Source organism: Myotis brandtii, unplaced genomic scaffold (genome assembly GCF_000412655.1).
Source record: "Myotis brandtii unplaced genomic scaffold, ASM41265v1 scaffold131, whole genome shotgun sequence".
Classification (NCBI taxonomy): Eukaryota; Metazoa; Chordata; class Mammalia; order Chiroptera; family Vespertilionidae; genus Myotis; species Myotis brandtii.
The window spans coordinates 2795228-2814788 of record NW_005354632.1 but is presented as its reverse complement, the minus strand read 5'-3'; the positions used below and the strand labels follow the sequence as shown (position 1 = coordinate 2814788).

General features: G+C 40.5%; 1 protein-coding gene and 1 pseudogene; one reads left to right on the top strand and one right to left on the bottom strand.

Annotated features, from left to right (window-relative positions):
- The window catches only part of LRIG2 (leucine-rich repeats and immunoglobulin-like domains 2), a 111212-nt gene that overhangs the window by 19161 nt on the left and 72490 nt on the right, over nt 1-19561 (top strand).
- Nucleotides 10019-19561, bottom strand: part of LOC102260366 — a 41220-nt pseudogene continuing 31677 nt past the window's right edge.

Sequence of the window (19561 nt, the reverse complement as noted above, 5' to 3'; positions counted from 1 at the left end):
GACTGGTAGGAGCATCATTTAATGTATGCATGTTGGAGAGAGGAAGGATATGGTAAAAGTGATATTTTGAGTGAGTGGACTTGACAGTCTAGTTCTCTGGTTGGCCTCCAGTGAAGAGAATCAGTAACTAAAGCTTGACTTCCCTGATCAGCTCTACCTTTCTCTCCCAGCGTCATCCAGAGATCTTCCAGGGAGAGGCTGCGGGCATAATCAGCTCCATCCAGTGATCCTGAGATTCCTTCCATGCTGCATAAAGGAACTAGGGAAGGTAAGCCTGGAAAGGGAGGGCTTAGTTCTTGTCCCTTCTCAGTGTGGCAGCTGGAAAAATTCTGCTCCCCAGGACCCTCTTCCTTCTGCTTGTCCCCTGAAGGTGTGTAAAGCCCTCCCCTGCAGGAGAGGAGAGGAATTTTTCACACTTTTCTTTCCCTGTGGTCTGCTGTGCGCGGCTGTCAGGTAGCACCCACAGGCAGTGAGGCATCCATTCCTGGGCTTTGAGCTCTGCAGTGACCCTTGCCCCAAAGGTTCTGGGGGTCACTGCCCTCCTCTAAGTCTTGGCTGCTCTCACTGGTAGGGCTTCCAATCTTCTCTTTTACTAGTTCCAAGCACACCATGCTGTTATCAGCAGGGGACTCCCAGGCATCTGGAAGCTCTGCATGAGAGAGGAACCACTGTTGTTGCTGCTGCTGCCTGGACCCACAGCAGAGAGCCAAGAAAAATCCCCTCGCACCGTGTGCACTGATTTCCCCCAGACTGACACTGCAGGGAGTCTGCAGAGCCACACAAATCCTCCAGGCAGTGTGTCTCCAGTAGCTACGGAAGCAGTGTTACCGTTCATTTTCTGTAGACGGGCGAAAACCGATGGCAGCAGTCTGTTTCTGAAGGTGGAGAGCCAGTCAGCAACACCTTCAGAAAGGAGGAGGCAGTCCCACCAGAGGGGTCCTGTCTCCTTTTGCCACTGCCATTACTGTGGGGCCTCAGTGAGAGGGCTCCCCTCCCAGAACCTGAGATTAAAGTGCCCTTTTATACCTCAACCTTAAAGCCAATACATAATGGATCAAAGTATATTGTCAGAATCTTCATGAAAAGAAAATATGCTGTCACCTAAAAAAAAAAGTTATTCTAAGCGCAAGAAAGAACATATCTGAGTCACAGCTGGTCAGCCCTGAAAATTTGGGGAGAAAGAGCAGCTGAGAGACAAATCTGGTGTTTAACCAAGAGTTTTAGGTCAGAGGTTGCACTGGCCTCTTCAGCGCTGGGGGCAGGTAACATGCTGCTTTGGAGGTGGTTGAGTTTGCCTCTCTCAAGCGTTCAAAGCATAAAACAGACTCCCTTGTTTCTCATTCCATGCTCTGCAAGCAACCTACTCTTACCATCTGATGAACAAGTGCTGGTCACAGGCCATGAATGTGTTGGCCCTTGGCCATTATATTTCTTTCTATTTCTATTCATAAATTTTATTATGAGTCATAACTGGTAGCCTGGTTTTGAATACCAGTCTGTGGGAGCTTGAGTTCGCTGTGGGAGCTGAATCCACCGTCTGTGTGTTTACAGATTGGTTTCTGAGCCTATAGGACTGAGGACCAGAACCTCGCCTGATGAATCACCAAGGGAAGACCATACCATGGAGGACCTCCTGGGGTCTCTGGAAATTGCCTGACTGGCTGGTGGTCAGTCTCCTTCCTACTCAGACTTGTAAAGTTATCAGACTTAGTGAGGGTTCTGTCTATATTCAGGGACTGGCAGGATAGAATTGTGTTTTGCTGGAGGCCGATCCACCCTTGCTGCTTGACGCAGTCACTGCAGGGAAGAAACATCTGCACAGCTTATGTTTCAAGGGACCTGGCGTATATGACATATGTTTGCTCCCCCTCTTAAGCGCTATGTGTTTTAACCAGGACCACCTTCCCTGAGAAAGGTTGTTTCCCCAGGTTAGGGGTTAACAGGACTAAGGAAGAGAATAAATCAGTAAATCCCCCTAGTGTTACAGAAATACCATATACTACTTATGAAGAACTTGGACTAAGACTGTTGGCAATAAATTTGGGACTTGTTGGGCCTGCATCCCCAGGGGTCTGCCCACCAGGGAAAGCACCAAAGCCTATACCCCTGGAGACCCACTGACACAGGGCAGCCCAGGGAAGGCAAGCAGTGAGGCTGGGAGGACATAACCTTTACTGGATAGGATAAACACCTTCAGTCACTTCCTTGTAGCCTATCAGTAGAGCAATGACCTTGGAATAGCCCTTGTAATGAAATACAGAGATTAACCTAGACAAGATTAAAATCGACAGAACTAGATAGAGACAGGATTTTTGGCAAAGGTCAGATAAGAAACAAGGAACTGTAGAGCGTTACCCAAAGCATACCATGATGTGATTATAGAGACATGCTTATAGGATCAAATGGTATAAATATAGATGTAATAGGACAATAAAGAGAACCATGATGATCACCTGAACACTGCCCCCATGTCCTTCCTTCTTCGCCGACTCCGTCCACACCTTTGGGAACCCCTGGACCTGCTGGGGCTGGACCCCAACAGTGTTTGAGATCCTGGGTTGGAGTCAGATTTGTGTACTAGTATATTAAGCCAATTGCCTAATCTTTCTGTGATTTTCTCATCTGTGATTTGGGGAAAATAAAAGTGTCTCCTTCATAGCATTGTTAGAAGAAATGAGGCAGCATGTTAAGTCTTCATGTAGTGGGTAACATAAAATGATGCTTAATACACAGTAGTTGCTCTTATTTTTAGAGCTCTTACTAGATGCTAGGCACTGTGCATTGATATATTTGCACCAAGTCAAATAGCTGGCAAGTGGTAGAACCTGGAGTTGAGCCAGGCCAAAGTTAATGTATTTGACTACTAGGTTAAACTGTCTCTGATGGTTTAACAAACATGGCAAAACCTGCACTTCCCAAATGTCTCTTCCCCTTTAAAGGAATACGTTTGGAAGACTGTATACTTATTCCTAAGTCTGTTTGGAATTCCACTTTTGGGCTTACCTGAGGAAGTGATATATTTTTTAAACATTCTTAACAAGGACAAATCTTTGCATAAAGAGAAGATTTAATCTTTCTTAATAACCAAAACTTATTCTGTGCTAAGCTCAATAAATAAAGTGGAGAATTGTGTGGTATAAAAAGCAATTTCAGGTTTTTGTTGTTTTTTAAAAATATATTTTTTATTGATTTCAGAGAGGAAGGGAGAGGGAGAGAGAGATTGAAACATCAAAGATAAGAATCATTCATCAGCTGCTTCCTGCACGTCCTTCACAGGGGAGTGAGCCCGCAACTTGGGCATGTGCCCTGACCTGGAATGGAACTGTGACCTCCTGGTTCATAGGTCAACTCTCAACCACTGAGCCATGCCGGTTGGGTGTACAATTTCAGTTTTGACAGAATTAGCAAATACTTTATTGTCACAAAGCATTTTCTGTTGTTTCTGATGTTCCTATCATGTTGGTCTTGTATGGGATAAAGTAAGGAAATATGTATTGTTATTAGTAAATTAGGTTAAATATAAATAGGTTACATTATTGTAACTTAACAACTAATTAGTGGACTAAAATAAACATAAAGATTGCCAATGAAAGCCTTGTCCTTTGAACAGTTCTTTCATTGACATGAAAGTATGCTTATCAAACCTTTGAATCAAAGTGGGAAATGGGTGATTTCTAAAAAAGGGGGCGACATTAAGTTTAATAGAATTAAATGTAAGATCCTTCTCTTCAAGCTAGAAAATAACTGAATAACTATATGTTCAGGATAAGCAATAAAGCCTAAGAGAAGCAAAGAGAAAAATGCTTGGATGTTTTAGTAGATAGAAACTTGATTTGAGTTAATGACTGCCAAGAAAATTACTAAGATATCAAGCTGAATTAAAGGCAACACAGATTCTAGAACAAAGAAGGTGACACATCCACTCTACTCTGGTGACTATAATTCTAGAAACTGATTTAAGAGGGATATGGTCAAACAACTGTATTCAGAAGAGTGTAGCCCGGCCAGCGTGGCTCAGTGGTTGAGTGTCTACCTATGAACCAGGAGGTCATGGTTCAATTCCTGTCAGTGCACATGACCAAGTTGCGGGCTCGATCCCCAGTGTGAGGCGTGCAGGAGGCAGCAGATTAATGATTCTCTCTCATCATTGATGTTTCTCTCTCTCCTCTCTGAAATCAATAAATATAGAGGAAGAAGAGAGTAATCATGATGGTAAAAGAATATGAGAAATGTTGAAGAATTAGATATGTTGTTTGAAGATGAAAGTTGAGGGACATGATTAATTTCTTTAAATAATGTGCAGTAGCATGGGGAAAGGATTCAATTCATTCCATATAGCACCAAGGGATAACATAAGAAGCTTCATTGAGCCAAACTGGCTAGGGCTTTTGAGAAAGATTTTTAGTTCAGAGTGCAAAAGAGTTGAACAATAGTGACAAAACTAAAAATGAAATGAGGTTTTAGGATAAAGAGTTTCCCCATCACCTGAGGTGCTCCTGCAGAAACAGAAACTGAACAACTCTGTCTTTCTCCCCAAGAGAGGACTTGTGCTTCTGCCCCGATTTTCCCAGGACTGAGGGGTACCTTGGGGGACTTATAGTTAAACCTGAGAAAAGTCCCAAGCAAACTGTGATGAGTTGATCAGCCCAAAGGAGAGGAAGTTTGCAATAAAGTGGGTCCTGGGAGGCTTGGTTGAGGGAAACAAAAGATATGCAGGCAATCCAAACTTCATTAAACCAATATGTGAATAAACGAAGGTGTTGTCTTATATATAGGGTGGGGCAAAAGTAGGTTTACAGTTGTTTGTATGGAGAATAACACAATAATTAATAAATAATAATACAAGAATAAACTCTACTTCGTGTACTCACAATTATAAACTTACTTCCCCTTCACGGTATAAATAAAATTTCTAAATATTTGAAATTTACTCTTTTAAAAAAAAATTATTGATTGATTTTTCAAGAGAGAGGAAGGGGCGGGGAGAAAGAGAGAGAGATACATTGATTTATTGTTCTACTTATGTATGCATTCATCGATTGATTCTTGTATTTGCCAAGAATCAACCAGGGATCAAACCCACAACCTTGGTATATGGTGACAATGCTCTAACCAACTAAGCTACCTGGCCAGGATTTGAAGCTTATTCTTTAAATGTATACATAGTAGATTTAAATAGTAGATCTAAAACATATTACATAGTTCCCTGTGCTCTTTATCAGGCAATGAGAAGTACAGATTTGTCTTTTTAAAAAAATCAGCAAAACATTAGAATTGGAATATAGGGTAATAAAGCAAAATAGTTAAGACTTAAGTATTGATAGAGGTGGGTTTGAACTTGCTTCTGTCAATCAGAGCATGTAAGGTTACTTAATCTATATCTTTGTTTTCTCAACTGTAAATTTGGGATAATATTCATACCTGCTACATAGAATAGAGTCCAGTAGACCATAATACGTTCTCAATAAGTGGTATTTTATCATTGTTAATATCCAACGAAGTTATTGTTGGAGCTAAGTAGCTCCAGCCAAGTTGCATGGTTTTCTAGATCATCTGAATCAGCCGTGGGCAAACTACGGCCCGCGGGCCGGATCCGGCCCGTTTGAAATGAATAAAACTAAAAAAAAAAAGACCGTACCCTTTTATGTAATGATGTTTACTTTGAATTTATATTAGTTCACACAAACACTCCATGCATGATTTTGTTCCGGCCCTCTGGTCCAGTTTAAGAACCCATTGTGGCCCTCGAGTCAAAAAGTTTGCCCACCCCTGGAATAGACTCTGCAGTCTGCTATCAGTATCTCTGCTCAGGACACAATCTCTTTATTTTAAACACAATTGAATGTCTGTGTGAGGGCACTTCAGCCTCCTAAGGAGCAAAGTGCATGTACTTTTTGATGGCTATTGATTCATTTATATCTAGTCCCTGAACTGTTTTCCAAATACTCAGGAGTTCTGGAAACATTACTGAACTATAAGTGTGGCATTACAAAAATCAATCTGCCAATTTTACCAACAGTTTGAAGTTAAAATAATCATTTTCAAACATAATTTTACAAAAGGCTATTCTCTTTGTTCTACCACCCATTTTCTCTCCCTAAAAAGTCCTTATTCTTTTTTAAGGGTCCTCAAATACTAAAGAAGTACTTGAACAAACTGTGCATCTGAACTGGATTAGTTTTCTCGAGGAAGTCCAGGAAAAGAACATTCCTAAATGTAAGAATGAGACTTTTTTTTCCCTGCAAAAAACTTTTATTGTTTCATTTGGTCCAATGCATGGGAGAGGGCTTCAGGATGGTTAAAAGAATGGCTAGTAGTTTCGGGGAAGAGGCTCAGGTAAAAGCCAGACACTAGGGCAGGGGTGGGCTAACTTTTTGACTCGAGGGCCACAATGGGTTCTTAAACTGTACCGGAGGGCCAGAACAAAAGCATGTATGGAGTGTTTGTGTGAACTAATATAAATTCAAAGTAAACATCATTACATAAAAGGGTACGGTTTTTTTTTTTTTTTAGTTTTATTCATTTCAAACTGGCCAGATCTGGCCGTAGTTTGCCCACGGCTGCACTAGGGGGATGCAGAGGGACCTCTCAAAGGCCCCTGGGCTCCAAAGGCTCCTAGTCCTGCTTGAGGGTGAGCCTTTGAAGAGATATTCACCCAGGCCAGCCTGGGGGCCAGCCAGCCTGTGGATGTTAGTCAGGTGGTTGCCCATCTTCTTCTTCTTTTTTTTTTTTTTTAATATATTTTATTGATTTTTTACAGAGAAGAAGGGAGAGGGATAGAGAGTTAGAAACATCGATGAGAGAGAAACATCGATCAGCTGCCTCCTGCAGACTCCCTACTGGGGATGTGCCCGCAACCAAGGTACATGCCCTCGACCGGAATCTAACCCGGGACCCCTCAGTTCGCAGGCCAACGCTCTATCCACTGAGCTAAACCGGTTCGGAGTGCCCATCTTCTTGATGAGTTTCACCTCATCCGGAAGTGGTTCTCCAGGAAGTCACAGAGATGAGGGTCTACTTGGGTAGAGTCCAGGGCATGCAGCTCCAGAAGGGCCTGGTTCAGGTTCTTCTCCAAGTATGAGACTTTTAAGCTAGTAATAATTTTTCCTTTATAACTCCACCCTTGACCCTATATTGAAAAAGCAGTAGATAAATGTGAGCAAGAATCACAAGAAGGCTCCAAGTTAATATAGGAATGTGGAGGCACACTTAACATGGCACTATTTACTTTCCCTATCCTTTTCTACCTGCAGCTCTAACCATTGCAACCCAAATCTGTAGGTCACTACTCAACCAGCTGCATTCCTCATTTCAGGTCTGGGCGAAGATTAGTCATTGTTCTCTTAAGTACAGCCCTGAGGTGTCCTCTGGGAGATAGGAAATACTTCAGAAGAGCAGATAAAGCCATGCTTACTGGCATCATTCAGGTGTCTGTTTGAAAGATGCGGAGTTTTAAAAAAAATCTCTTCAGTCCAAAGTTAACCTATTTGAAACCACTGGGAGTTGGCCTTCTGTCTAAAGGTTTAACTGTAAGCAAACAATCTAAAAAAAATTTAAAGACCTTGTTTTTGATCAGACTGTTCAAAGAAAGACTTTTGTGGGTAAAAGTTCACTAGGCTGAAACAATAGAAACATTTGTGAATGGAATATGGCCTTCACTCTTTTTCTTTTAGCTTTACTTTTATTTAATATGGAAAATTGAAGATCCCATACAAACCAAATTCATGTCATATTTTATTTAGTGTTTTCAGATTTTCTAAGTAACCATAGCATTTAAAAAAAATTAAAGTATAATTGACATACAATGGCCTTCACTCTTAAAGTAGAGGTCTCGGTTCCCCTTTGCTAGCCTCCTTCATGGGAGAACATGGATACAGTTTGGTTCACCTCGCAGAATGTTTTCCAAGTTGATCAGTGATATTAGGAGAGTCATAGAAGATATTATGCCGTTGGGCATTTACCTAGGTCTAGGAAAAGCTGGGGACAAATTTCAGAAGGGTTGGTCTTTACTTGGCAAACAACCTCCTGAATCATTTGGCCAAAGCTCACTTAATGATTAAAAGGCAAAAGGAAAAAAGTAGCAGGAATTTTTTTCACTCCCATGTCTCTGTATCAATCCAATTGTAGATTACTATAAAAACCACCCAGAACTGAAAAAGAAAAGATAAACCAGTCTGACCCTAATTCAAACCTTACTTTTTAATATTTAAGTGATAGATCTGAATCCTTTATTAATGAGCTTAATGAATTACTATTTCAAGAATGTGAAAGTAATTGCATGTCCATGAGTTTGCCTATGTGAAGTGCAGAAATTTTTCAGTTTGTGAAATATATGATTATTTTAGCTATAGCCCCGTAAGCTCTGTTAACAGTAATGTACAAAGCTGTTTTAGGCTGAGGGAAGTTGAAGAACAGTCTTCTTCCACCCCTCTTATGACATCTTACCAATGTAATAAGTTATGTCCTCTGTATGATTTTAATGCACATCAAAAGAACAGGGCTTATCACAATTAATGCCAGAATTACCCTGACCTCCTTACTTTAGTGTAAGTGGAGAAAACAGGTGAGGCATAATGGTTTATGTCCCTTCTGAGTTGTCCCCTTCCTACTTGGAAATTATATGCTTTTCCCAGGTGCCTGCTGCATCATCTGCTCTTCACTGACCATTTGCTCCATCAGGGATCATACTCTCTTTACAGCTATGTAAGCTGTCTTTCTAGAAGTCCCATCAATACTCCACTTAATTTCATTAAATAGAAACGTAGATTCATGACCAATAGAATTGCTGCTTCAAGAGCAAAGTCCATATTCTACTCTAAAATTTCTCATGTCAGTGTGATTTCAGCCTGCTGAACCCACAAAAGTCTATAGAAAGGAGGCCAGCAAAATTAAATGCCCTACACACACCCTCAACCATAAGAGGAAGACAGGGGTTGGAGAACAAAATGAGATTGGTAATACTGATTGACCAAGTTATATATTTTTCTACATCCTAGTTTTAGTATTTCAATGATAATAGTGCTAAATGACTTTTCTGATAGTCCCAGGAAAGCTAACAAGACATTATACCCTTCCAAGGAAATGGCCTTGTAGATAACCCAATGTATAGTCTTTCTACCCTACTCTCAGGTCTAAGAGCTCTGCCATGGGGCTGTCCATCTCCCTTTGGGAAGTTCTAGTTGGTTTCATTTTAGGAACGGTCTCTTGGTGCTTCCAGCAGGTCATTCTCTCAGTGTGACTTATCCAGTCAAGAAAACTCAAATGGGCCCTGGCCAGGTGGCTCAGTTAGTTAGACGGTTGTCCTGATATACAAGGTTCCGGGTTCAATCCCCAGTCAGGTCACATACGAGAATCTACCAAGAACAAGTGGCACAGGTTACAGAAAAGGTATTCTAGTTCAGCAATTATTTCTCAATTACTCAAGATTAATTTATTTGGTTGTGAGACTCTGCCTATAACTTTTTCTCTCTTTGTCCTTCCTTACTACTCTTAATATGAAGCATTAGTATTGGGACACCCAACCTATGAAGACAATGGAAACAGAGAAGTTATCAGTTACAACCGAGCAGATCAATAGAACTGATCAAACTCTTAGCCTGGCCAGCATGGCTCAGTGGTTGAGCATCAACCTATGAACCAGGAGGTCACGGTTTGATTACTGGTCAGGGCACATGCCCAGGTTGCGGACTCGATCCCCAGTGCGGGATGTGCAGGAGGCAGCTGATCAATGATTCTCTGTCATCATTGATGTTTCTATCTCTCTCTCCCTCTCCCTTCCTCTCTGAAATCAATAAAAATATATTTAAAAACAAACAAAACAAAACAAAACAAAAAGCCTCTTAAGTCTCCTATACTCTCTACCAAAGTAGAGCTTTGCCTCAAATCTCTCTAATTAAACTTGACCACCATAAACATGTTAAAAAATCTGTGACCAACATTAACTCTGATTCCATCAGAATTATACTATCAAATATTTATCTCTTATATCCTCTCTCAGACCTTGCTCTCACTGTTATTGTCATAGCAGCAGGCACTGGGCAATAACAGCCAGAGCATGGCAGTGTGATATAGGCTTAAAGGAAGTTGTATCACAAGCAATCAAAAGTTGTATCTCTTGTCTAGACATTATGACAATTTTTGAGAAGCATATTTGTGTGTAAGAAATTATAAAGAAAATCAGCTTCGCCCATACAAAAAACTTCACTGGATTGTGACTTTGGGGAGTTTGAACTAAGTTTCATCCAGTCTTTAGTTGTGTTAAAATCTCATTATACAAACCAAGAATGTTTAATGGCTTATAGCCATTTCCTTGCATTTGCTGATACTGTCAAATCGCAGATGAACTTTGTGATTTCCAGTTCCATCAGTGACTCGTTCGCAGGACCTTGATATCTACTTATCCGACAGTACTAAAAACCTCAGAATGGACTGATAGTGCGACTGTGGTCCTTGCAACAGATGGCTACTTTGAAGGGCTAAAATCAATTTTACCTTTCTATCAAGGATGTGTTATGGAAGTACATAATAGTGCATCACTTTCCTCGAGCTTTAAAGAAGTAACAAGCAGTGCCATAAGCAAATTATCCCAGCAGTGTAAGCAGACTATAGAGACTCTCTCAACAACTATACCAACTGTGGCTGTGGAAATAAGCTCAGTAAATAAAGTATACGTCTTTCCTGAGATTGACTTGACTTAGAATCTGGTGTTACTGAGCAATTCATCAAGATGAGAGCTGAGAAAGGAGACATTCACTCCTTTCATATTGATCTCAGCTGCGCATTGTGTTTGTTGCTGAATATATTAGGGGGCATCTACATAAGCACGGAGAACTCGTGGCTTCTGTGCAAGATCTCATCACCAAGACTTGCTGGCTACTGCTCTATTGCAACTTGGCCAATGGAGTTCAAGTAGTGTGACTTCCAAGATATTTCCTTAGATGCATCATATATTCCCTTAGATCTAAGTCCAGATATCAACAATCTAGTATCCCCCAAGTCCATAACAGAGTCAAGGACACACTGGACATTTGACTTTAACATTGTGGCATACAGAGAAAAGCACAAGCAACCCAAACAACATCTAGCAAAACATGGCCTCAAATGTCTTGTGAAAGCTTTGGTTGATGGTCATTTGGATAATGTTCCCGCAATGTTGGTTTCATTTGCGCAGGGAAATTGGACTCTGAAATGCATATCACAGTCTGTTTCCTAAGGAGAAAGAACTCAAGAGAAAAGGGAAATACTTTAGTGTTCAGTCATTACACCACTAAGTATATCGAGGTAGTGGAGATGAATATCAAAAAACACATCATGCCACTAATCATTGTTTAATGACAATGACTTCTACCCAGTTAAATCATGCTCTTGAAAAACTACCTCATGTTGCCAGAAGACAGGATAAGTGTGTTATTAATCTAGATTACTCACCATGGTGTAATTACTTTAGACCAGAGGTCTAGTATGCATTGGGTGCAGAAATGGATGTTCTTGGATGTGGTGAATTCTTTAAGACAGGGAACCTTATGCTGAGGTATACCACATCCTATATAATCAAAGCCTAATATGCTAAGTGTCCGGTCGTCCATTCAACCAATCAAAGCGTAATATCCTAATGATATGCTAAGGCTGCTCAACTGCTTGCTATGATGTGCACTGACCTTCAGGGGGCAGATGCTCCGACCAGTAGGTTAGCTTGCTGCTGGGGTCCGGCCAATTGGGACTGAGTGAGATGGGCTGGACATCCTCTGGAGCCCTTCTGCGGTCCCTCCCTGGCTAGTCAACCTCCCGTGTCTTGCACTGGTGGGAGTCCCTCGGCCTGGCCTGAGCCCTCTCTCAATCTGGGACCCCTTGGACGATGTTGGAGAGCCAGTTTCAGCCCAATCCCACAGGCCAGGCTGAGGGACTCCATTGGTGCACGAATTTGTACACCTTTAGTTTATTATACAAGACAAGTTCAACCCTCCCTGTCAGTTACCTGATAGGTTGCCCATGGAGCACATGAGAACCTGTGTACATGGCTTTGCTGGAGAAGGGATGAGGCAAAAGTTATGGACTACAATGGCCTCTTGCTCAGAACTATAGCTCTTGAAGATGTTGGGGTCAAGGGTGTTATTCTTTTTTTTTTAAAATAAATTTTATTGATTTTTTACAGAGAGGAAGGGAGAAGGATAGAGTTAGAAACATTGATGAGAGAGGAACATCGATCAGCTGCCTCCTGCACACCCCCCACTGGGGATGTGCCCGCAACCAAGGTACATGCCCTTGACCGGAATCGAACCTGGGACCCTTCAGTCCACAGGCCGACGCTCTATCCACTGAGCCAAACAGGTCAGGGCAAGGATGTTATTCTTGACCAGGGTGACAACTGAACAACAGTTGGTACCTATGCATGGAGTCCAAGCACTTGATACTTGAATTTGTTTCCGTAACTATGCCTTTTCTTTTCCAACATTTTTATTTTTTAATTTAGAGAGAGAGAAACATTGGTTTGCTGCTCCACCCATGCATGCATTCATTGGTTACTTCCTATATGTGCCCGGACCAGGGATCAAACCCGCAACCTTGGCATATTGGAATGATGCTCCAACCAGCTGAGCTACCCAACCAGGGCAGTAAGCTGTGCCTTTTCAGTATTTGTAGGATGGAGCTTTCTGTCAAATACTTTCTTCACAATATTAAGAAATAGACATGTAACAACCATGAGGATATAGCAAACCAAACAACCACTTGATAGCTGAAAAAATACAAAGTACATATTCTGGGAGCCCCCAAATGGCCAGAGAATCCCTCCATAAAACAAAGAAAATACAAAATGGAATGTAATAGATCTCCAAGTACAAGATGGTTGATCCAGGTCCCAAAATGAATTTCTAAAAGCCATCTTTACAATGACTATAATAACCATGACTATAGGATATAGGATCCATAGATATAGGATATAGAAAATAGGATCCATGAAATCCAGAAGCGTCCAATAAGGAAAAGTTTTAATTCTTAGTTGATAGTTTTTACTAATGTCTCAATAGAGAGTGGGCTTGTTCTGTAATCTGTAATACATGTGGATCTATACGCTGTTCCAGACTATATACAGAATAGGTAGGGAAGTAAAACAAATATTGTATAAAGTCATACAGTGTTTGTTGAGAAAGCAAACAGTAGAACTGATATAAAAATTGGGGTGTGATAAAGCACACATTCTTATTTAAAAAAATACTGTACAAGGGTAGCTAGTCTAATACAATAAAAATGACCAGGAACAAAAAGCAACGTGGAGAGAAATTTAAATCGAGTTATTGCATAGTCACTGTTTCTTGAAGCTTGTCTTCCTTCTTAACCCATGATTCCTATCCAACATGTGTCTCATGGTTACATCATTAGCACCATCACCAACAGCCAATGTTATAGGTTTCTCAGGTGAGATTTTTATCAGCTTTATTTCCCTGGCTTTCTGCAGTCGTGCCATATGACAATGCAATACAGCTAAACAGTTTCTGCAAATATCCGTAGTTTTTTATGCTTCCTGAGTGCAAGAGATAGGTTGGTCCCATCTACCACCAGTCCATGCTGAATCACAGGACCCCCTAATTCTTCTGGCAAGCTGCCTCAGCTGTTCAGCACACTCACTGTCTAATTTCTGGTTTATAAGTTCAACCATATTCATGGTTTTGTGAAAATGCCCACATGATAAACTCACACTAACAGCTGTTTCATGTTTATCTCCAGTAAGAACCCTATCCTTTGATACCAGCCGTTCTCAATGCTTCACTAGTTTCTTGAACTTTATCTTGTAGTCTGTCTTCTATTGCTGGAGCTTCAAGTAATATCACGTCTTTCTCTATTAACTGGAAGACATTTGCCATTTTCTCTTCCCATTCCTACAAGGCAGTCCTGGCTTCAAATAGACATCTATCTATTACTTCATACTCTTTAGATGTCAACTATAGGCGGTCATGCACATGGTTCTTAGCCCTTTCAAAGCAAATTCATTTACATGAATTCTGTTTTTTTTTTTTAATTTGTCCTCCTATACATTTAGGGAGAATTCATGATTCAGCTCCTTTAGCAAATAAAAACTTCCACCTAAAGGTGCCTGAACAATTACATGCATTCTCCTATGATCTGAATCAAATTCCAGTCTTCCAAGTGTTTTTGCAGTGTTCCAGTTTTCCAATTGTTTTAACTTTTTTTTCCCCTTTGGAACAAAATCCCACACAGTGTACTTAAATGATCCAGTTATCTATAAATTTCTGAGGTGTGTAAAGGCCATTCTGAGGAAACCTGTTGGCTCTGTAAATAGTTCTTGTCTCACTTTGATGTGGGATCAAACCTGCAACCTTGGTGTCTCCTGAAGATGCTCTAACCAATTGAGCTGCCTGGCCAGGGCTCATTTAATAATTTCTAATTTCCTTATGTTATGCCACCAAACATTTTGATATGTTTAACATTTTTTTTTTCAGAGGAGAGCATGAACACAGCCACCCACTACCACAAATAATGCAGTCGAGTTTCCCACACTTGGGGAAATTGTGGGGATCAGCACATCTGGAGTGCAATGGATAAACCTCGCTCTGGGAATACCACCTTTGTGACCATGGCATCTCCCTTGCTAGGTAAGTATTCAACTGATATTTTTTGAACACCTACTATGAGGCAGGCAGAATCAAACAGGAAATGGAGCGATAAACAAAACAAAGCTCCAGCTCTCATGAAGCCTGCGTTCTAGTAAAGGAAACAATTTCAGTAACCACAGTAGACAGCCTGTTGTCACTGTCTGTAGTCTGAAGATTTAATATACTCTGGATTTAATTCGGAATTACCTGTCTTGCAATGTACACTTTCATGTAATCAGGAGATTTTATCTCAACTGCATGTTATTAAAGCACCAACTTAGTAATAAGATGTTCAAATGTAACAAGTCTGTGACTAGTTAGCTCAATAGGCAGGGAAGGGCATAATGACATCAAAGTCATTAACTCTTGGGCTTATTCTATGGACAAATTAGTTAATACCCTTCAGGCTCATACCCACAGACTAATTTACTAACCTGGCCAGTCTTCCTTCAGATGCATGCAGTTGGAAACAAGAGAAGTCAGGCAATGATAGGTTACCTGTCTATTAGCACTATTGGAAAAACAGTTTAGCATCCACACCCAGATGCTGGTATTCTAAGAAGCTTGTGAGACAATAGTGTCATTGTGATCAAGTGTGGCCAGGGCAGTCTTCACACTGAAAGCTCTCCAGGCTTCCTGTGTCTCCACCAGCCAGGAAAATCATGAGGGAGTTCTTTACCTTGGATGATTTCCTTGGGATGGGATTGTAGTCCTTTCATTTCTGTGCTGCTTCTGCGGTATAGTATTCAAGAGTTCCCTGAATTCAACAGTTAATTCAGATCATTTAAGAGAATAACAAGCCCTAGTCAGTGTGGCTCAGTTGATTGAAGCATTGTCTTGTGCATGGAAAGGTTGCACGTTCGATTCCTGATTGGGGTACATACCCAGGTTGCAGGTTCAGTCCCTTGTCTGGATGCATAAGGGAGGCAACCGATGGATGTTTCTCTCTCACATCGATGTTTCTGTCTCTCTCCCTCTTCCCTCCCCTGTCTCTAAAGTTGATAAAAATGTACCCTTTGGTGAGAATTAAAAAAATAATAATAATAAGAGAATGACAAATGTGTTGGGACAATTTTAGCATCATAATAAATAGTGTCAACAACAAATTATGACCCATTGAATAAAATAGGAATCTATGAGTCCATACTGGTATAAATAAGTAGCCAAACAAATTCATGGAGAAGAGAAACATTTTCCTTACAGTAGAATGCCAACTAAAAAATATAGAAGGGATTATAGAATTATAGTTGGATTATAGGATTATAGAATTATAAAATCACCATTTTCAATCATCACAGTAATAATTGACTCAGGCAAGAATCATTAATGGGTACTAAAGCTAGTGAATGAAGTTTGATGAGGAACAAATTGTTTACAGAGTCTCCCCACAAGCTACTTTTTAACAATAAAATGAAAAAAAATGATAATTTTATTTTTTTAAGAGTTTATTTGAGCTAAACGGATTAGATATTCTGGGAAGCGTGATCTCAAATGCTCCTCCCCTCCCCCCAAATAGTAATTTTAAAGTGCAGAAACCTGATGGGCACTATCTTATCCAAGTCATGAAAGGTAATTTCAACAGTAATGGGACAAATCAACTCCTGATACTGTGTGCCCGACACCACAGCGTCACTTCGGTGGTTTTCCTGCTAAGAATGCATAATCTGAAGCCAATCATGAGGAAATAACAGACAGCCCAAGTTGAGAAACACTACAAAACACTGGCCTGTAACTCTTCAAATACACCAAGGTCATGAGAGGTGACAAAGTGTGGAAAAATCTATTCCAGGTTAATGGAGACTGAAACAATGTTACTCGACAACTGAATGCATGACATGATCTGTAATTTTCTTTTATTATTTTGGACATTATTGGGGAAATTGCAAAATTTGAATGAGGTCTGTAGTTTAGGTAATATTATTGAATCAGTATTGACGTAATTTTTATAATTATATACTGTGGTTACGAAAGAGAATTGTTCTTGTTTTTAGGAAATACACACTGAAGTAGGGGGAGAGGGCATCATGTCTGCAACTTATTCTCAAAGACAAAACATTTCAGAAAAATATATAAATAAGCCCTAACCCGTTTGGCTCGGTGGATAGAGCATCGGACTGCGGATTGAAGGGTCCCAGGTTCGATTACGGTCAAGGGCATGTACCTTGGTTGCGGGCACATCCCCAGTGGGGAGTGTGCAGGAGGCAGCTGATCGATGTTTCTAACTCTCTATCCCTCTCCCTTCCTCTCTGTAAAAAAATCAATAAAATATATTAAAAAAAAAATATATATATATATATAAATAAATAGATACATACACTGAGAGAGTCTTTAAAGAGAGAGAGTGTACAAGCACACACTAGACATTGGCCTAAGTTGCTAGAAAAAAGAATTGAAAGTAACAAGCAGCTTATTCATGACTAATGTCAGAAGTTGTGAGAACATGCCTCCAAATGCTATTATTGGATACCCAGTGAAAATGTATGGTGTGAGTTAAGATAAGCAGCCCACATGGCAGGAAGTCTTAAATACCAGTGAGTCATTCCCTGTGTTTGAGAACACTCCTGTAACCCTAAGTCAGTTCAGCCCATACCAACTTCAATTCCACAGACTCCTCTACCCTCCCTCCCTTCTTTCCTTTCTTCCTTCTTTCCTTCCTTCCTTTTGAGTATATTTTTTAAAGCTGGAGACAGTGATGAAAGAAAGGGTTTAGGATAGAAGAAATAACAAGAGAGCCTAGGCGGGGCTGCTTTCCCTCTCTAGAAATGCTCTAGGAAAGAAATGAGTCTAGGTGAGGCTGCTTTGGCTCACTGAGAAGTCAGAGAAAAGAGTACCTTAGAGACAGGTTCAGGGGGTTAGCCCGGGATGAGCTGTTGCTGCCCACTGCTCCCCTGGTTGTCAGTCTCATGGGGTCCCTTAGAGTTTAGGAGGCATGCGCCTGTGGGGGAAGAGGAGGGGAACGGGAATGGCTGGAGCTTGCTCCCGGGAGGGAGAGGGCACCCAAAATTGTTTGTTTCTTTAACTTCACATTGAGTCATTGAGCTCACAAATTCCACCCAACTCTCCAAAATAGAATAATCCATTTTCTGATGAACAAGTTTAATCTAAATAAATCCAAACATTTTTCTAATGTAGGGATAAGATATTACCTAATATAGGGACATAAGTCAAAGCTGATGAAAAACCAGCATGATAGAACCTCTCTTTGCTTTGTTATTTCTATATCACTGTGGGCAGGAAGCAGCCATATTGAAATACAAATTTTACTTGTTTCTTCAAAAAACAAAAAACAGAAAAACAAATAAATGGTTTATTTTAAGAATGTACAGGAACTTATACTCTAAATGTCCAAAAATACATATTCTAGGGACTCTTATCACCTCAGGACCCCACTACAGCTTCTCTTTAATCTTTTTAAACATCCTGTTACAGAGATTGTAGCTACATTTGTAGCAGGAAGCATAATATAATAATAATTGATCAAACATCAAAAGCACCTGGGTGGTTCTTGCATAGACCTTTAGCCTCGTCTCCCACCAACACCATGTTCTTAGGTTTTTTCCCAACCACATGAATGTATTTTTTGTTTGTTTGTTTGTTCTTTTCCCTTGCCTCTGAGGAATTACTATGAATTTTTGCCAGATCAGGACTTTTTTCCAGGGAGAGACCATAAGTATTAAGAAGACAAACAGCACCTAAAGGTAAAATGTAAACCTTTTTCAGGCCCACCCCTCTCTTTGATTTCGTTCTTCACATTGAATTAGTTCATTGGTGGAATTGCACGTCCTTAGTTTTGTATGAGGGAGAGGCCCTTTACCTGACCTATGCCAGGAATTTCCTCTTGACTTTCACGGGATGAATTTAGAACTGTCCTTCCCACCCAGTATTATAGCAAGAACCACACCGGTTGTCTTAAGAGGGCGGTGAATCTAATGTATGTGTACCTTCAGCAAGTGTTTCTTGATCATAAAATGTTAGCTTTAGGGAGAGTTTTAAATAGCTTAACCTCTCGTCCAATACTGGCAGTTCTGACAAATGGTCACCAGCCAAGACTGTTATTTGTTATAAGAAGGAGCTCCCCATGGAGTCGGGCAGCCCATCTCGGTGCTGGACAGCTCTCATTGTAACACTTGCTTCTTGAGGTTCTTTGGCGCCTCAGAGAATTGTCTACGCCTCTCCATGTCACAACCCTTCACCATTTGGTGGTTGGTAATGCATCCCAATAAGCTGTCACCAGGTCTTGCAATGATTTTTCAAATCACATCGAGTAATTAAATGCACGAACACTTGAAAATTAACCACAGTTAACTCTGGAAGGTAAGATTATGGTTCTGTTTTTATTTTCCTCCTTATATGTAAATTCCAATCTTACAATGAATATTTAGTAACAAGGACAACAGCAATTCTTTTTATTGAGTTTACTCTAGATGCCAGTCTTGGCCTGTGTATATAACTTTCCTACGGTAACCCCGAGAGATAGGAACTATAATTATTTCCTTTGTACACATGAAGAGACAAGAGGGATTAAGTAAGTTGCCAAGGGTACCCAGCTAAATCAGTGGCTGAAAAGAAATTGGAACCCAGCTTTCCTGATTCTTAACCATCCCTCTTATAACAAGAAAAACAATTATTTCTTTTTGTTTGTTTTAGTGTGGTGTCCCAAAATTGATACAGTATGTCCATTTGATCTGAACAGCGTAAAGTACACTGCAATGATTACAGTCTTTGATCTAGACACAGTACAATCTAATAATGCCCCTTGGACTGTGTTTGATTTTTCATCTGTGATAGATTACTGTCTCATAGAGCTTTCAGAACATCCTTTGGTTCTTGTTTTCTTTTTCCCCTTGACTCACTCCCTCTTGTCCCCTCCTCCTCTGTCACCCCACCAGCTCTTACACCTCTAGCAATCATTTTAGCATCCTAGCTGTTAACATTTTTCTCCATGCTCATAT